The sequence below is a fragment of the Panulirus ornatus genome, chromosome 17 (assembly GCF_036320965.1).
Source record: "Panulirus ornatus isolate Po-2019 chromosome 17, ASM3632096v1, whole genome shotgun sequence".
Lineage (NCBI taxonomy): Eukaryota > Metazoa > Arthropoda > Malacostraca > Decapoda > Palinuridae > Panulirus > Panulirus ornatus.
The window spans coordinates 52,304,995-52,321,298 of NC_092240.1; the positions used below are offsets into that span (position 1 = coordinate 52,304,995).

The 16,304-nt window shown below is 45.0% G+C and overlaps 1 protein-coding gene across 1 annotated transcript in view; it reads right to left on the reverse strand.

Annotated features, from left to right (window-relative positions):
• LOC139754487 (uncharacterized) overlaps positions 1-13,828 on the reverse strand; it is a 59,223-nt gene extending 45,395 nt beyond the window's left edge. The window contains exon 1 of the mRNA XM_071671753.1: positions 13,508-13,828. The gene's annotated coding sequence lies outside the window, so the exon portion shown is untranslated. The remainder of the gene's footprint in view (positions 1-13,507) is intronic.
• Between the last annotated feature and the right edge of the window lie 2,476 nt (positions 13,829-16,304).

Below are 16,304 nucleotides of genomic sequence, written 5' to 3' on the forward strand. Positions count from 1 at the left end.
AACAACCATCGACCTACCACAATCGACCAGGTTATCCACACCAACAACCATCGGCCTACCACAATCGACCAGGTTATCCACATCAACAACCATCGACCTACCACAATCGACCAGGTTGTCCACATCAACAACCATCGACCTACCACAATCGACCAGGTTATCCACACCAACAACCATCGACCTACCACAATCGACCAGGTTATCCACATCAACAACCATCGACCTACCACAATCGACCAGGTTATCCACATCAACAACCATCGACCTACCACAATCGACCAGGTTATCCACACCAACAACCATCGACCTACCACAATCGACCAGGTTATCCACACCAACAACCATCGGCCTACCACAATCGACCAGGTTATCCACACCAACAACCATCGGCCTACCACAATGGACCAGGTTATCCACACAAACACATCGACCTACACAATGGACCAGGTTATCCACACCAACAACCATCGGCCTACCACAATCGACCAGGTTATCCACACCAACAACCATCGGCCTACCACAATGGACCAGGTTATCCCACCACAACCATGACCTACCACAATGGACAGGTTTCCACATCAACACCATCGACCACCACAATCGACCAGGTTATCCACAAACCCAAAAACCATCGCCTACACAATCGACCAGGTTATCCACATCAACAACCATCGACCTACCACAATCGACCAGGTTGTCCACATCAACAACCATCGACTACCACAATCGACCAGGTTATCCACACCAACAACCATCGACCTACCACAATCGACCAGGTTATCCACATCAACAACCATCGACCTACCACAATCGACCAGGTTATCCACATCAACAACCATCGACCTACCACAATCGACCAGGTTATCCACATCAACAACCATCGGCCTACCACAATCGACCAGGTTATCCACATCAACAACCATCGGCCTACCACAATCGACCAGGTTGTCCACACCAACAACCATCGGCCTACCACAATCGACCAGGTTATCCACACCAACAACCATCGGCCTACCACAATCGACCAGGTTGTCCACACCAACAACCATCGGCCTACCACAATCGACCAGGTTGTCCACACCAACAACCATCGGCCTACCACAATCGACCAGGTTATCCACACCAACAACCATCGGCCTACCACAATCGACCAGGTTGTCCACACCAACAACCATCGGCCTACCACAATCGACCAGGTTGTCCACATCAGCAACCATCGACCTACCACAATCGACCACACTAACCACAACAATCACCAAAACCACAGCAAGGCCAACCACGTCAACATGGCCCGAATTCAACTTACTCCTTCACTTAATCTTACGTAATTTATTCCACTTCCCCCCCCCACAAACCTCCCCTCTCCATCCCCACCACCCACTCCCCCCCCTCCTCCATCTCGTACAGGGCACGGCGCTCCCTCCCCCCCTCCTCCTATCTCCCCCCCCCTCCCACTCATCCCCTCAGTAAACCAACTGATTTGCATATATTACATTTGCCAAGGCAGTCCGCACGTCAGAACTCTTCCAACACCACCACTGTATCTGTTTTACTGCCTCTTAATTAATGGACGGGATGGGGGAAGAGAGAGAGAGAGAGAGAGAGAGAGAGAGAGAGAGAGAGAGAGAGAGAGAGAGAGAGAGAGAGAGAGAGAGAGAGCAGGGAGAGTTACACAGACAACGCAGACCACACACAGACCCAAGGCGAGGTGGTCTGGCCTTAAACGCATAGAGAGAGAGAGAGAGAGAGAGAGAGAGAGAGAGAGAGAGAGAGAGAGAGAGAGAGAGAGAGAGAGTTACACAGACAACGCAGACCACACACACAGACCTCAAGGCGAGGTGGTCTGGCCTTAAACGCATAGAGAGCGAGAGAGAGAGAGAGAGGCGCTCTGGGCGGGAGAAGATTGAGGCGTGAAAGATAAATGAGAGAGTCACTGCCACAGATGAAGAACCCCCGGCGGTGGGAGGGGTCGGGGGGTAAAAGAAGCTTGCCATATTGACGTAAACCCAGACTTTACCTTCTTTCTTCCCCTGTGAGGATCAGGCTACTCTCCTAGAAGGCTTCCCCTTCCCTCAACGTCCAGGAAGGCAGAGCCTGGAAGGCTTCCCCTTCCCTCCGTCCACAGTGGGTCTAGGAAGCTTTCCCATTTCTTACTCTTTCCAGGAGGTCTGGAAAAAGGTCCTCTCACTTACTCTGTCAAGGAAGTCTGGAACCTCCCTTCCTTATCTTTCATGGAGGTCTGGAAAATGGTCCTCTCACTTACTCTGTCAAGAGAAAAGACTGGAAACCAACCCTTCGCTTATTCTTTTCATGGAGAGGACTGGAAAGTGGCCCCCCTCACTTATTCTTTCCAGGGAGAGGACTGAAAAGGGTCCCCCCCTCACTTATTCTTTCCAGGGAGAGGACTGGAAAGTGTCCCCCCTCACTTATTCTTTCCAGGGAGAGGACTGGAAAGTGTCCCCCACCATCACCAACTCTTTGCCTGACTTCAAGACAGAGGAAACATACCACACACACACACAGTTGAAACAGTTCCAGACTAAAGGAAGTCTTTTAAGCATGGAAATGTCTATCACCGGAAGAAGGATTCTACTAAAGGAAAAATTTTCTAGGACTCAGAAAAAGGGCTTCCAGAGGGAGGGAGACATGGAGAGAGAGAGAGAGAGAGAGAGAGAGAGAGAGAGAGAGAGAGAGAGAGAGAGAGAGAGAGAGAGAGAGAGAGACTGCCGCAAAGAAGAAAGACTTTCAAACCGGGAAGAATTCGAGACAGGAGGATATCTACCATTTCCAGACAATAAAAAATTCCAGAGGACATGAAAGAACAATCAAGAGAAGAAAGGCATTTAAACAGGAGCGGAAACACACACACACACACACACACACACACACACACACACACACACACACACACACACACACACACAGGAGATAAACTTCTGGACGAGAAACAGACATGTAAACAAATGAAGGAGGCACATTTCCAGCTTCAAGAACGGCTTCCAGGCAGTGGACATAAGAGAGTGAGGGGAGGGACGAGATTTAGCCAGGTCGAATATTTCACATAAGAACAAATTGTTTCAGATTTATCCTTTCGGTCATATCCATTTGCCCTGGCAATGACATAACCATATTCCAGGGCGACTAAGTCTCCGGTTCTGGACGAATATAGCGAGTCAAGGAGGAATAAACTAAACACAGATAAGGCCAAGGTATACTTAAGAGATAATATCCTAGTGTTTTCCAGACTCCACGCCGTCCTAATTCCAGAACCTAATTCCAAGCCTGGAACCTAATCATTTCCAGAGGTCTCGTGGACCTGTTGTGGTATGCGTCAGTGGGAGGTCACACTGGAAAGTCATTCTTCAAGCAGCCTGGAATTATGGTACGCTACATCAACCTCTCTCTTGTGATTCTCTGTAATCAAGATATGTGGTTTATCAATATGAATGTGTGGGTTGTTTTTTTTGTCTTCTAAAAGGACACACGAGTTAATACGGACACAGAGTACCATTACATACACACGTGTATGTGTGTGTGTGTGTGTGTGTGTGTGGTGTGTGGGAGAGAGAGTGTGTGTACGTACCATGTCTCCACACCTGTGTTGCTATAGGAATAGATTTTCACATAGTGTAAATTTGATTCTTAGTGTCTCCATAATGCCTTCCCATCCTCCTGGCCTTTCCAATTGTAGAGAACTGCTCTACATCTACCTCTTGTACATTGTTACTACATCTCCCATTTTCTTTATATATTTTCCAGTCTCCCATTTTCCCTATATCATTGTTCAAAGTGGGTAACTCTCTGTCTGCTTGGCTTTTCCTTTACCCAAGTGTCCTTAGTTACTAGTGCAGTCCTTTGTGGGTCTTCCTCTAGACCTCCTCCAGCAGATCCATGTGGGTCTTCCTCTAGACCTCCTCCAGCAGATCCATGTGGGTCTTCCTCCGGACCCTCCTCCAGCAGATCCATGTGGGTCTTCCTCCGGACCCTCCTCCAGCAGATCCATGTGGGTCTTCCTCTAGACCTCCTCCAGCAGATCCATGTGGGTCTTCCTCTAGTCCTCCTCCAGCAGATCCATGTGGGTCTTCCTCTAGTCCTCCTCCAGCAGATCCATGTGGGTCTTCCTCTAGACCTCCTTCAGCAGATCCATGTGGGTCTTCCTCTAGTCCTCCTCCAGCAGATCCATGTGGGTCTTCCTACGGACCTCCTCCAGCAGATCCATGTGGGTCTTCCTACGGACCTCCTCCAGCAGATCCATGTGGGTCTTCCTACGGACCCTCTCCAGCAGATCCATGTGGGTCTTCCTACGGACCCTCTCCAGCACATCAATTACGCTCCCCTCATGAGAAGCGCTCCCAGCCCGCAGATAAACAATCAAGTCTCGAGTCCAATAATAATATATTTTTCTGAACATCAAGTCTTTTCTGGGAAGCAAAATAATGATGTTGACCAATATGGAGAGAATTAGCCTCCTTATGAAACTTCGCTTAGCCGTACCTATATCTTATATCTCAGGCGGGTATGATGGTACAAGAACAAAGAGAAAAGCACCAAACAGAACATGCATGAAGGCATGATAACAGATCATTATGCATGACTGTATGATAACAGATTATCATGCATGAAGGCATGATAACAGATCATGATGCATGAAGGTATGATAACAGAACATCATGCATGAAGGCATGATAACAGATCATGATGCATGAAGGTATGATAACAGAACATCATGCATGAAGGCATGATAACAGAACATCATGCATGAAGGTATGATAACAGATCATGATGCATGAAGGTATGATAACAGAACATCATGCATGAAGGCATGATAACAGAACATCATGCATGAAGGTATGATAACAGTCATCATGCATGAAGGCATGATAACAGAACATCATGCATGAAGGTATGATAACAGATCATGATGCATGAAGGTATGATAACAGAACATCATGCATGAAGGCATGATAACAGATCATCATGCATGAAGGTATGATAACAGATCATCATGCATGAAGGCATGATAACAGATCATCATGCATGAAGGCATGATAACAGGTCATCATGCATGAAGGTATGATAACAGATCATCATGCACGAAGGCATGATAACAGACATCATGCCAAGATGATAACAGAACATCATGCATGAAGGTATGATAACAGAATCATCAAAAGCACATGAAGGCATGATAACAGAACATCATGCAGAAGGTATGATAACAGAACATCATGCATGAAGTATGATAACAGACATCATGCTGAGGTGTAAGGTTAGTGAGGATGATAACAGATCATGCATGGGCATGTAGTTCTGAATATTTAACAGGCACAGCATGAAGGCATGATAACAGATCCATCATGCATGACGTATGATAACGGGTAGGTGTATGAGTGGAAGCATTCTACACATGAGCCAATCATTTAGTGTGTGTGTGTGTGTGTGTGTGTGGGCTTTACTGTTTTGTAATATTTTACAACAACTGAACAATTCTGATCCACACAACAGAATATTTTCCTATCATTATTAATCCTTGCAGATTACTGCTTGTCAGGCCAATCACCACACACACACACACACACACACACATCACACACATCACACACACACCACACACCAACTAATATATATATATATATATATATATATATATATATATATATATGCGTGTGTGTATGTGTGTGTGTGTGTGTGTAGTGTGTGTGTGTAGTGTGTGTGTTGTTGTGTGTGTGTGTGTGTGTGTGTGTGTGTGTGTGTAAACATATGAAGTTTATTGTTATATTTTCCAATCTCTAACTTTTGTTTGTTCGTCATATTTCGCCTATGTTTTATTTCTCTGCCTTTTACATCCACTTTTTCACATATATATATATATAATATATATATATATATATATATATATATATATAATATAATATTTGCTTTGTTGCTGTCTCTTGCGTTAGCTGACAATGGCTTTGATCAGAGTGATTTTAATTGGTCTGTAGATTTTGGACAGTTTTCTTATCATTTCGTCTGTCTTTCAGGAATTTCAATTGGTACGTACGTACGTACGCTCCATCACACACACACGGCGGCCGTGGCTCAAGTGCTACGGCTGGGGTATATCATCAAACTAGCCAACGAGGCTGTTACCGCTGGGAGTTTCCAAAGGTTTGATAAAGGGGCTACTTGATGACACACACACACACACTGAGGGTCGTAGAAGGCGACTAAAAGGAGAGGGAGCGAGGATCGGGCCGAGGGCTGCCATTCCTCCCATACCAACACTCTCTCCTACCTCACTATCTATCCCCTGCCCTTGTGTTTATCCCTTAATCTCCCCCAGCGAAGGTCCTCCTTGTGTTATCTCTCCCGTGAGTCGATAAAAAGGTCTTGAGGAAGCGCCTATGCTCGCTTATCAGCTTCGTCTTATCAAAATAAAACAGTAAATTATCTTCCTCTCAGAAGGGCTTATCTTCCTCTCAGAAGCGCTTATCTTCCTCTCAAAAGCGCTTATCTTCCTCTCAGAAGCGCTTATCTTCCTCTCAAAAGCGCTTATCTTCCTCTCAAAGCGCTTATCTTCCTCTCAGAAGCGCTTATCTTCCTCTCAGAAGCGCTTATCTTCCTCTCAGAAGCGCTTATCTTCCTCTCAGAAGCGCTTATCTTCCTCTCAGAAGCGCTTATCTTCCTCTCACAAGCGCTTATCTTCCTCTCACAAGCGCTTATCTTCCTCTCAAAAGCGCTTATCTTCCTCTCAGAAGCGCTTATCTTCCTCTCACAAGCGCTTATCTTCCTCTCACAAGCGCTGCCCTTGGTCTGGCGTAAGCCTTAGATAAGAGAGTCTCTTTTCTCTCTTCATATACCAGTCCGTTCCTCTCATTCCTGCTGACTCACAAAGTCTATTTTCAAAAAAAAACAATCCTCCTCTTGACTCAAAACTTTCTCACACCCTCTGCTCAAGTCCCTCACCCACCACTGTTCCCTCACTCCCCCGTCAAGTTACAGTCTCTGTCTTTTGTGTCCACGGGGTAACTTGCGCATTCCGTGAAAAGCTTCGCCTATTTCAAACCAACCCCCCACCAAAAGCTGGAAATAACCCCGTGTGTTCCGTAGTTCCCCAAGGGGTGGGTTATTTCAAACCTCAAAAACATATATATATACACGAAAAAGTGCATAGGAACGCGCACCATCATAGAACATACAGACCTCCAACAGCCAGGATCGAACCCGGGACCCCTGTGCAACAGGCGGGAGCGCTACCGCTAGGCTATGATCGTCCCTAATAAGGAAATGACTATTCGCACACTATGTACTCGCCCACATGACACTCGCTCACCACGAGCACGCGCGTGCCATGCATCACAAAGGGTAAACAAAAGATCGCTGTACAGTGTGACAACATACGATATATTGCGACGAGTTCTCCACGAGCTGGCAACACTAGGCTGATTTCTCTCTCTCTCTCTCTCTCTCTCTCTCTCTCTCTCTCTCTCTCTCTCTCTCTCTCTCTCTCCCTTTCCCCACTGCACAATAACCTATAAGATTGGGTCACAAACGGGATCTAAGTACACATTCTCTTCTCCGTGTTTGATAATCATTTCTAAAAGTCTATATTCACGTAGGAAACAAACACCCCCCCCCAAAAAAAATAAATAAATAAATAAAATGAATAAGAACAAAGAAATAAAATCTAGTGGCATTTTTTTTCCCAGCTGCTCAAATGTAATTCTTTGTGAACGAAAATGAGTGAAAAAAAAAATATATATACGTTTACGTAATTCGTATCTTTGCCATGTTTTTTTTTTCTGGAACTGAACAGTTCATTACGAAATAAGTACGTAAAGTATACGTGGGAATTTCACAGAATACCATTGGTCATCGCCGCTTTGCATATGTTGTGAACAAGTTCGGGGAGAAAAAAAAAAAGAGTGAAGGCATTACATTTTCTACAGCGTACCTGCCCTTCTGCTGAAGCATCGCATGATAAGGTCACACAAAGTTCAACAGTAACGTAGTTCAACCGCTCTAGTGAGCATAACACGCTCACATCAGCGGTACATGCTCAGAATAGCGCTAAGTTTTGAAGTTAGCGATCAGCGCCACAGGCTCAGGTTAGCGGTCGGCCATCGAGCGCTACATCGCACGAGAGCGCGAGAGATTCGAACCCTGAAAGTCTTCAGTAGACTCATAGATCGCCACAACAGACCTTCAGGAGTTGATGGGAGAAAGCCAACAGATGCTGCAGAACGCAGCTGGGTAATGCAGGCCTCACTTGGAAGCAAGAAGGAAACCCTTTTGTGCAAAGACAATGGCCTTCAACACTGTAAAGGCTGAACTATAGAGATAACAGACTTCCCTTATCACTGGTGTGAACTATAGAGATAACGACTTCCCTTATCACTAGTGTGAACTATAGAGATAACAGACTTCCCTTATCACTAGTGTGAACTATAGAGATAAGGGACTTCCCTTATCACTAGTGTGAACTATAGAGATAACAGACTTCCCTTATCACTAGTGTGAACTATAGAGATAAGGGACTTCCCTTATCACTAGTGTGAACTATAGAGATAAGGGACTTCCCTTATCACTGGTGTGAACTATAGAGATAAGGGACTTCCCTTATCACTAGTGTGAACTATAGAGATAAGGGACTTCCACAAACTTGGATCAACTTACTTGAAGAGATGGTTGGTGCACATAATAAACCCACACAACAGAACCTCATCTGGTCGTAAACCACAATTCGAGATACTCCCTATCACTGTTGCTAGATAACAGGTCCTATACGGAAGGAATGGCTCCGTTTCCTAGTTGAACAGGTCTCATACAGTAAGAGGAATGGTCTCCGTTCCTAATAACAGTGTCACTAAAGAAGGATTATATGTGACAAATAACAGTTCCCTATACTATTAACTAGGGATGGGACTTCTACACTATTGATGATAAGTTCTTTCACTAACTGAGGAATTGGCTTCTGTGTGCATAGATAGACAAGGTACTACTAAACGGGACATGGCTCGTCTTAACACTCGCGATCCTCGTGTGTAACAGGTCACTAACGAGGAATGGCTCGTTCCTAATAACAGGTCACTAACGAGGAATGGCTCGTGGAGTGGTCAAAGGCCACCTACCAAGCGGGGCGACATACGGAAGCGTATTACCCATCACAACCTCTCCTGGAGTGGTTAGGTAAAAGAGGACATGACACAGGTCAGGTCGCTCCTCCTCTTCACGCGAGGCCATGCAGCTCCTCCCCTTCACGGGAGGCCATGCAGCTCCTCCCCTTCACGCGAGGCCATGCAGCTCCTCCACTTCACGCGAGGCCATGCAGCTCCTCCACTTCACGCTGAGGCCATGCAACTCCTCTACTTCACGCGAGGCCATGCAGCTCCTCCACTTCACGTGAGGCCATGCAACTCCTCTACTTCACGCGAGGCCATGCAGCTCCTCCCCTTCACGGGAGGCCATGCAGCTCCTCCACTTCACGCGAGGCCATGCAGCTCCTCCCTTCACGCGAGGCCATCACCCTCCTTCCGCAGCATCAGCTCCTCCACTTCACGCGAGGCCATGCAGCTCCTCCACTTCACGCGAGGCCATGCAGCTCTCCACTTCACGCGAGGCTATGCAACTGACACAAGGAAAGGAAGGGCAGACTTTCCCACCTCCTTACAGAACGCGCGCCGTCCCTCACACCCTCACACAACAGAAGAAACGTGAGTGAAAGTGACATTTCTTGAAACATAGGACGAGCTTAACAACTGCCCTCGTATGCGAAACCACCACCACTCGAGTGAACAAGCCAGCGTCATGCTAACGGCAGACACGTACCCAGGTGAAGGGCAGTGCTGGAAACTGTGTTGGTACGGGGGGGGGGGGGGGGGGGGGGGGGGGGGGGGGTTTAGCCAATTACGACAGCCAGGGGTGGGTGGAGGGGGGGGGGGAGTAGTTAATGGCAGTAATGATAAACAGGACATACAGTGGCGCTCATCATCAATATACTAACAGCGAATCATCTAATGAGAGAGAGAGAGAGAGAGAGAGAGAGAGAGAGAGAGAGAGAGAGAGAGAGAGAGGGAAAACTGTGTCACATGTTCACACACACACACACACACACACCTGCCTTCCCCCACAGCCACATCATGAACATCACAGGTATAATAGCTCTTGAAATGTGAATATCAACTTAGATGAACAAATAAAACATTTGTGACACTGAAGAAACATTTATCATTATCACACACAAACAGTTTCATGAACTTGTTCTGAACGAAACATGTTCCATTCTGCCTTATATATATATATATATATTATTAAATATATATATATATATATATATATATATATTATATATATATATATATATATATATATATATATATATCCGCTATAAATACAATATTCAATATATGATACCCCATTCCCCAAGCATATGCTCACAATATACCTCAAACATATCATACATTGTGCAATTTGCAATTATGAACAACTCTGCTAAATGTGTAACGAATGTGTATCAAGATTTATATACCTGTGTACTTATATATAAATGTGTATAAAAAGATTCATATGCCTGTGCACTTATATATAAATGTATCAAAAATTCATATACCTGTGTACTTATATATAAATGTGTATCAAAGATTCATATCCCTGTGTACTTATATATACATATTCTTATTCCATACATATTCGCCATTTCCCGCGTTAGCGAGGCAGCATCAAGAACAGAGGACTGAGCCTTCACCACTCACTAAACACACTAAAACCATTACCAACCCACGCCTTTATACGTAAATGTCTACTAAATGTTTGAAAAACAAACTACACAGAACGTACAAAATTATAAATCCTACTCATCATTAATTACTCAATGGATTAATCACTTCCCCATGGATTAATATGATGGAATGTGCACTTTGAGTAGTGCTGGACATTGCAAAATTTTCATTTCGATATGCAATATGACGTACTTTATGAATTCTGAAAAAAAAATAAATGAATCGTCCAGGTATTTTACGTTTTCATTAAAAAGTTGCATAATTTACATATACGTACGTATTGCTCAGATGTGTTTTTAATGTATGTATATATATATAATATATATTTGATATCAGATCAACGGTAAATAGAAAACTGCCCATTTTGACATGTAACGTGATTCGTTTAATGGTGAGGAAAAAAATCTGATAACTTAAATTTTATAGAATTCTAAATTGGACTGAAAATCCAGTTTTTCCTCGTAAGGAAAAAAAATTAACGTTTTTCGTTTTCTTTTATTTTTTTGGTTCATGTGGGTGACGAAAAAATCTTGGAATCAGTAATTAACATCGTCCAATCATGGTTAGCCGTGACTTCTCTCTCTTATCCTATCAGATACGTGGATGTCCCTTAGGGATATATCCCATAGCCTATCCTCTTTTATATTTCTATAACCATTATATACTATAATATATATATATATATATATATATATATATATATATATACAAAACTAATCACTCTTAGAACCACGATTCCATTATATATAAGCATACTTTCCCTCCTCTTCGTCTCTCCAATACTCCTTTTTCTCGCACTGAACCCAACCTTCTTCATCTTAATTTCGGAGCTGAATCGCGTCTCGGACCTGGGAATTAGTACGAACTTTAGTTAATCGTTTCATTATTTGACAAATTCTATATTCTGTTCCTCATTCAATATAGCCATGGTAATGCCCATGTCTGAGTCAGTTACAATATTTAGACAAAAAAAAACTTTTCCTTGCATCGTAAGGCACGTTCTGTCTCTAATATCCTCTCAAGCTTTTTCTGTGTCGTCAAGCTTACCACAGCATACCCTATGCCCCGGCCAAAGGCCCGCCAAACCCAGCCTGTGGTAACGCTAAGCTGGTAACGCTAAGCTGGTAACGCTAAGCTAGTATCGCTAAGCTGGTTACGCTAAGCTGGTAACGCTAAGCAGGTAACGGTAAGCTGGTAACGCAAAGCTGGTAACGCTAAGCTAGTAACGCTAAGCTGGTTACGCTAAGCTGGTAACGCTAAGCTAGTAACGCTAAGCAGGTAACGGTAAGCTGGTAACGCTAAGCTGGTAACGCTAGGCTACCCCTACGTAATGGGGTCAGTCTCCTCCCTATTTATCAACCATGTGTCATCCCATGGCCCAATTAGACCTCAGTCAGCAAAGAATTGTCTTAAAAAAAATAAATGTCTGTGGAAGGGGCAAGCGCTATCCTCCATCTTTTCGTTATCTTTATTTAATGATATCTTTACGCGTCTAAGTCCCATTTAACTGTTCTTTTACATCTAACTTAATCATCTATTCATACATATTCAGTGTGAGGCAATACAGTCGTATGTAAGGATTGTATGTAAATTGTAGATTAAAAGTCATATTGTAACTGACCTGGCATGTATACTGTCATATGTCCGCCATATTGTAAACAGATGTTAGTCATATCGTAAGAGATCTGTCTGTCATATTGTAACAGCTCTGGTAACGGGTAGTGTCATATTGTAACAGCTCTGGTAACGGGTCGGTCATATTGTAACAGCTCTGGTAACGGCCGGTCATATTGTAACAGCTCTGGTAACGGGTCGGTCATATTGTAACAGCTCTGGTAACGAGTCGGTCATATTGTAACAGCTCTGGTAACGGGTCTGTCATATGGTAACGGATCCCTCAGTGATATTGTAACAGATCTCTCAGCCATGTTGTGAAAGATCTCTGTCATATTGTGACAGACTACGCATAGTAACATATTTCTGTCATATTGTAACATATCTGTCAATACTGTAACATTCGGGACGTGATATTTGTCATTCAACTGGTCCATCCTTCCTAATGTCTTATTCAAAATGACAGGTTCGTGACATTCACATGACATTTCAGTGTCATGATATTAATCTTTCAACAGGTGTTGTGGTACTGTGTCATTCACTTAACAAGGCCGTATGCCACGGTGTCATTCATGCAAAATGCCTGTTTTGTATGTCACGTAACGGGCTCCTGTGTCACAGTCATTCACTTTAAGTCCGTCTGTCATTTTCTGTCATTCACTGAACAGGCTCTCCTGTGTCAATCAGTTCACAGGACCATGTCATGGAGCCATTAGATCCATGTCAAAGTGTCATTCACTCAGAAGTGGGTCCTCGTGCCATGGCCTCATTCACTGCGAAGACCCAAGCCTCGCCCCCATGACAGACGTGAGTAAGATGTGAGTCTCTTGTTACTCAGGCCCTGAAACCACCCACCTATGGGTAAGACGCGACATTCATGAGTATTTAAGTAGTCATATATATATAACACACGTCCTTCCTCGTACTCTACTCACAATGGGGCTATGAGGACCAAAAGCCAATAGAAAAGACTAGAAAAAAAAGGCATAACGTCAAATGGCAGTAGTGACCTTCCTGAGGGAAAAAAATTGTATAACCGCTTCCGTTGTTATTCAAAACGTTAATAATTATCATCAATTATTATAATTCAGAGAATTCTATTTGAAAATTGAAGTTTTAATGAAATTTCTTACCTTATTTTTTTTTCTACTGAATAAAAGTTGCACCACACCGACTTTTTTTTTTTCCCGCCACGGTACTCCTGGGTACACGAGAGTAAGAATTCCTTTCCTCCTATATTTTTTTTGCAGTCAGCGAACAAATGGGCTTCTAACCCTCTGTGGTCCGTGCATTAGACATCAATGAACATCGAGGTCCAAGTCATAGACGATCCTGCATCTTCTGCGAGGGCCATGGTTAATGAAATAACTCTCCATCATGCCTGGCACTGACCGCGAAGACTGACCACAGACGATGGCGAGCGAGCGCCTGGCTAACACTACCTCCCTCTTCCGTCCGTCATCCCACACTGACCCTCCAACACTTGACTCTCGCGGGCCTGAAAGTAAGTTGCCATACAAGATTTATCTCAATAATATTTTCTCTCATCTCATTATCCTCAGACAAACACTCTAATTATTTTATTTTCACACATTTTTCATCAAAGTTACGACATAATTCTTACTCGTCAATGAAGTGTATCCTGTATAGGATAAATAATCGAGCCATATTATTCATTTGGTAATAATGTCGTTCCACGTGCTGCGCAGTGCAATATGCGCAGTGACAGTGTTTCACCTGTTGATACGCCGTCTGCAATCCTCTTACCCAGCAGGTCTGACACGCGAAGGGTCATATTTCCATAGTGCCAGCGCCTGTAACCACCGGATCATCTTCAAAACCTAAGGAAAGTCTTCGGGAACTTCCGACTTAAGAGTCGTACCGTCGTACTTAAGAGTCGTACCGTCGTACTTAAGAGTCGTACCGTCGTGCTCAAGGGTCGTACCGTCGTGCTCAAGGATTGTACCGTCGTGCTCAAGGATCGTAACCGTCGTACTTAAGAGTCGTACCGTCGTGCTCAAGGATCGTAACCGTCGTACTTAAGAGTCGTACCGTCGTACTTAAGAGTCGTACCGTCGTACTTAAGAGTCGTACCGTCGTGCTCATAGATCGTACCGTCGTGCTCAAGGATCGTACCGTCGTGCTCAAGGATCGTACCGTCGTGCTCAAGGATCGTAACCGTCGTACTTAAGAGTCGTACCGTCGTACTTAAGAGTCGTACCGTCGTACTTAAGAGTCGTACCGTCGTACTTAAGAGTCGTACCGTCGTGCTCATAGATCGTACCGTCGTGCTCAAGGATCGTACCGTCGTGCTCATAGATCGTACCGTCGTGCTCAAGGATCGTACCGTCGTGCTCAAGGATCGTACCGTCGTGCTCATAGATCGTACCGTCGTGCTCAAGGATCGTAACCGTCGTACTTAAGAGTCGTACCGTCGTACTTAAGAGTCGTACCGTCGTACTTAAGAGTCGTACCGTCGTGCTCAAGGATCGTACCGTCGTGCTCATAGATCGTACCGTCGTGCTCAAGGATCGTACCGTCGTGCTCAAGGATCGTACCGTCGTGCTCAAGGGTCGTACCGTCGTGCTCAAGGATCGTACCGTCGTGCTCAAGGATCGTACCGTCGTGCTCATAGATCGTACCGTCGTGCTCAAGGATCGTAACCGTCGTACTTAAGAGTCGTACCGTCGTACTTAAGAGTCGTACCGTCGTGCTCATAGATCGTACCGTCGTGCTCAAGGATCGTACCGTCGTGCTCATAGATCGTACCGTCGTGCTCAAGGATCGTACCGTCGTGCTCATAGATCGTACCGTCGTGCTCAAGGGTCGTACCGTCGTGCTCAAGGATCGTACCGTCGTGCTCAAGGATCGTACTGTCGTGCTCAAGGATCGTACCGTCGTGCTCATTGATCGTACCGTCGTGCTCAAGGATCGTACCGTCGTGCTCAAGGATCGTAACCGTCGTACTTAAGAGTCGTACCGTCGTACTTAAGAGTCGTACCGTCGTACTTAAGAGTCGTACCGTCGTACTTAAGAGTCGTACCGTCGTACTTAAGAGTCGTACCGTCGTACTTAAGAGTCGTACCGTCGTACTTAAGAGTCGTACCGTCGTACTTAAGAGTCGTACCGTCGTACTTAAGAGTCGTACCGTCGTACTTAAGAGTCGTACCGTCGTACTTAAGAGTCGTACCGTCGTACTTAAGAGTCGTACCGTCGTACTTAAGAGTCGTACCGTCGTACTTAAGAGTCGTACCGTCGTACTTAAGAGTCGTACCGTCGTACTTAAGAGTCGTACCGTCGTACTTAAGAGTCGTACCGTCGTACTTAAGAGTCGTACCGTCGTACTTAAGAGTCGTACCGTCGTACTTAAGAATCGTACCGTCGTACTTAAGAGTCGTACCGTCTTACTTAAGAGTCGTACCGTCGTGCTCATAGATCGTACCGTCGTGCTCAAGGGTCGTACCGTCGTGCTCAAGGGTCGTACCGTCGTGCTCAAGGATCGTACCGTCGTGCTCATAGATCGTACCGTCGTGCTCAAGGGTCGTACCGTCGTGCTCAAGGATCGTACCGTCGTGCTCATAGATCGTACCGTCGTGCTCAAGGATTGTACCGTCGTGCTCAAGGATCGTACCGTCGTGCTCAAGGATCGTACCGTCGTGCTCAAGGATCGTACCGTCGTGCTCATAGATCGTACCGTCGTGCTCAAGGATCGTACCGTCGTGCTCAAGGATCGTACCGTCGTGCTCAAGGATCGTAACCGTCGTACTTAAGAGTCGTACCGTCGTACTTAAGAGTCGTACCGTCGTACTTAAGAGTCGTACCGTCGTACTTAAGAGTCGTACCGTCGTACTTAAGAGTCGTACCGTCGTACTTAAGAGTCGTACCGTCGTACTTAAGAGTCGTACCGTCGTACTTAAGAGTCGTACCGTC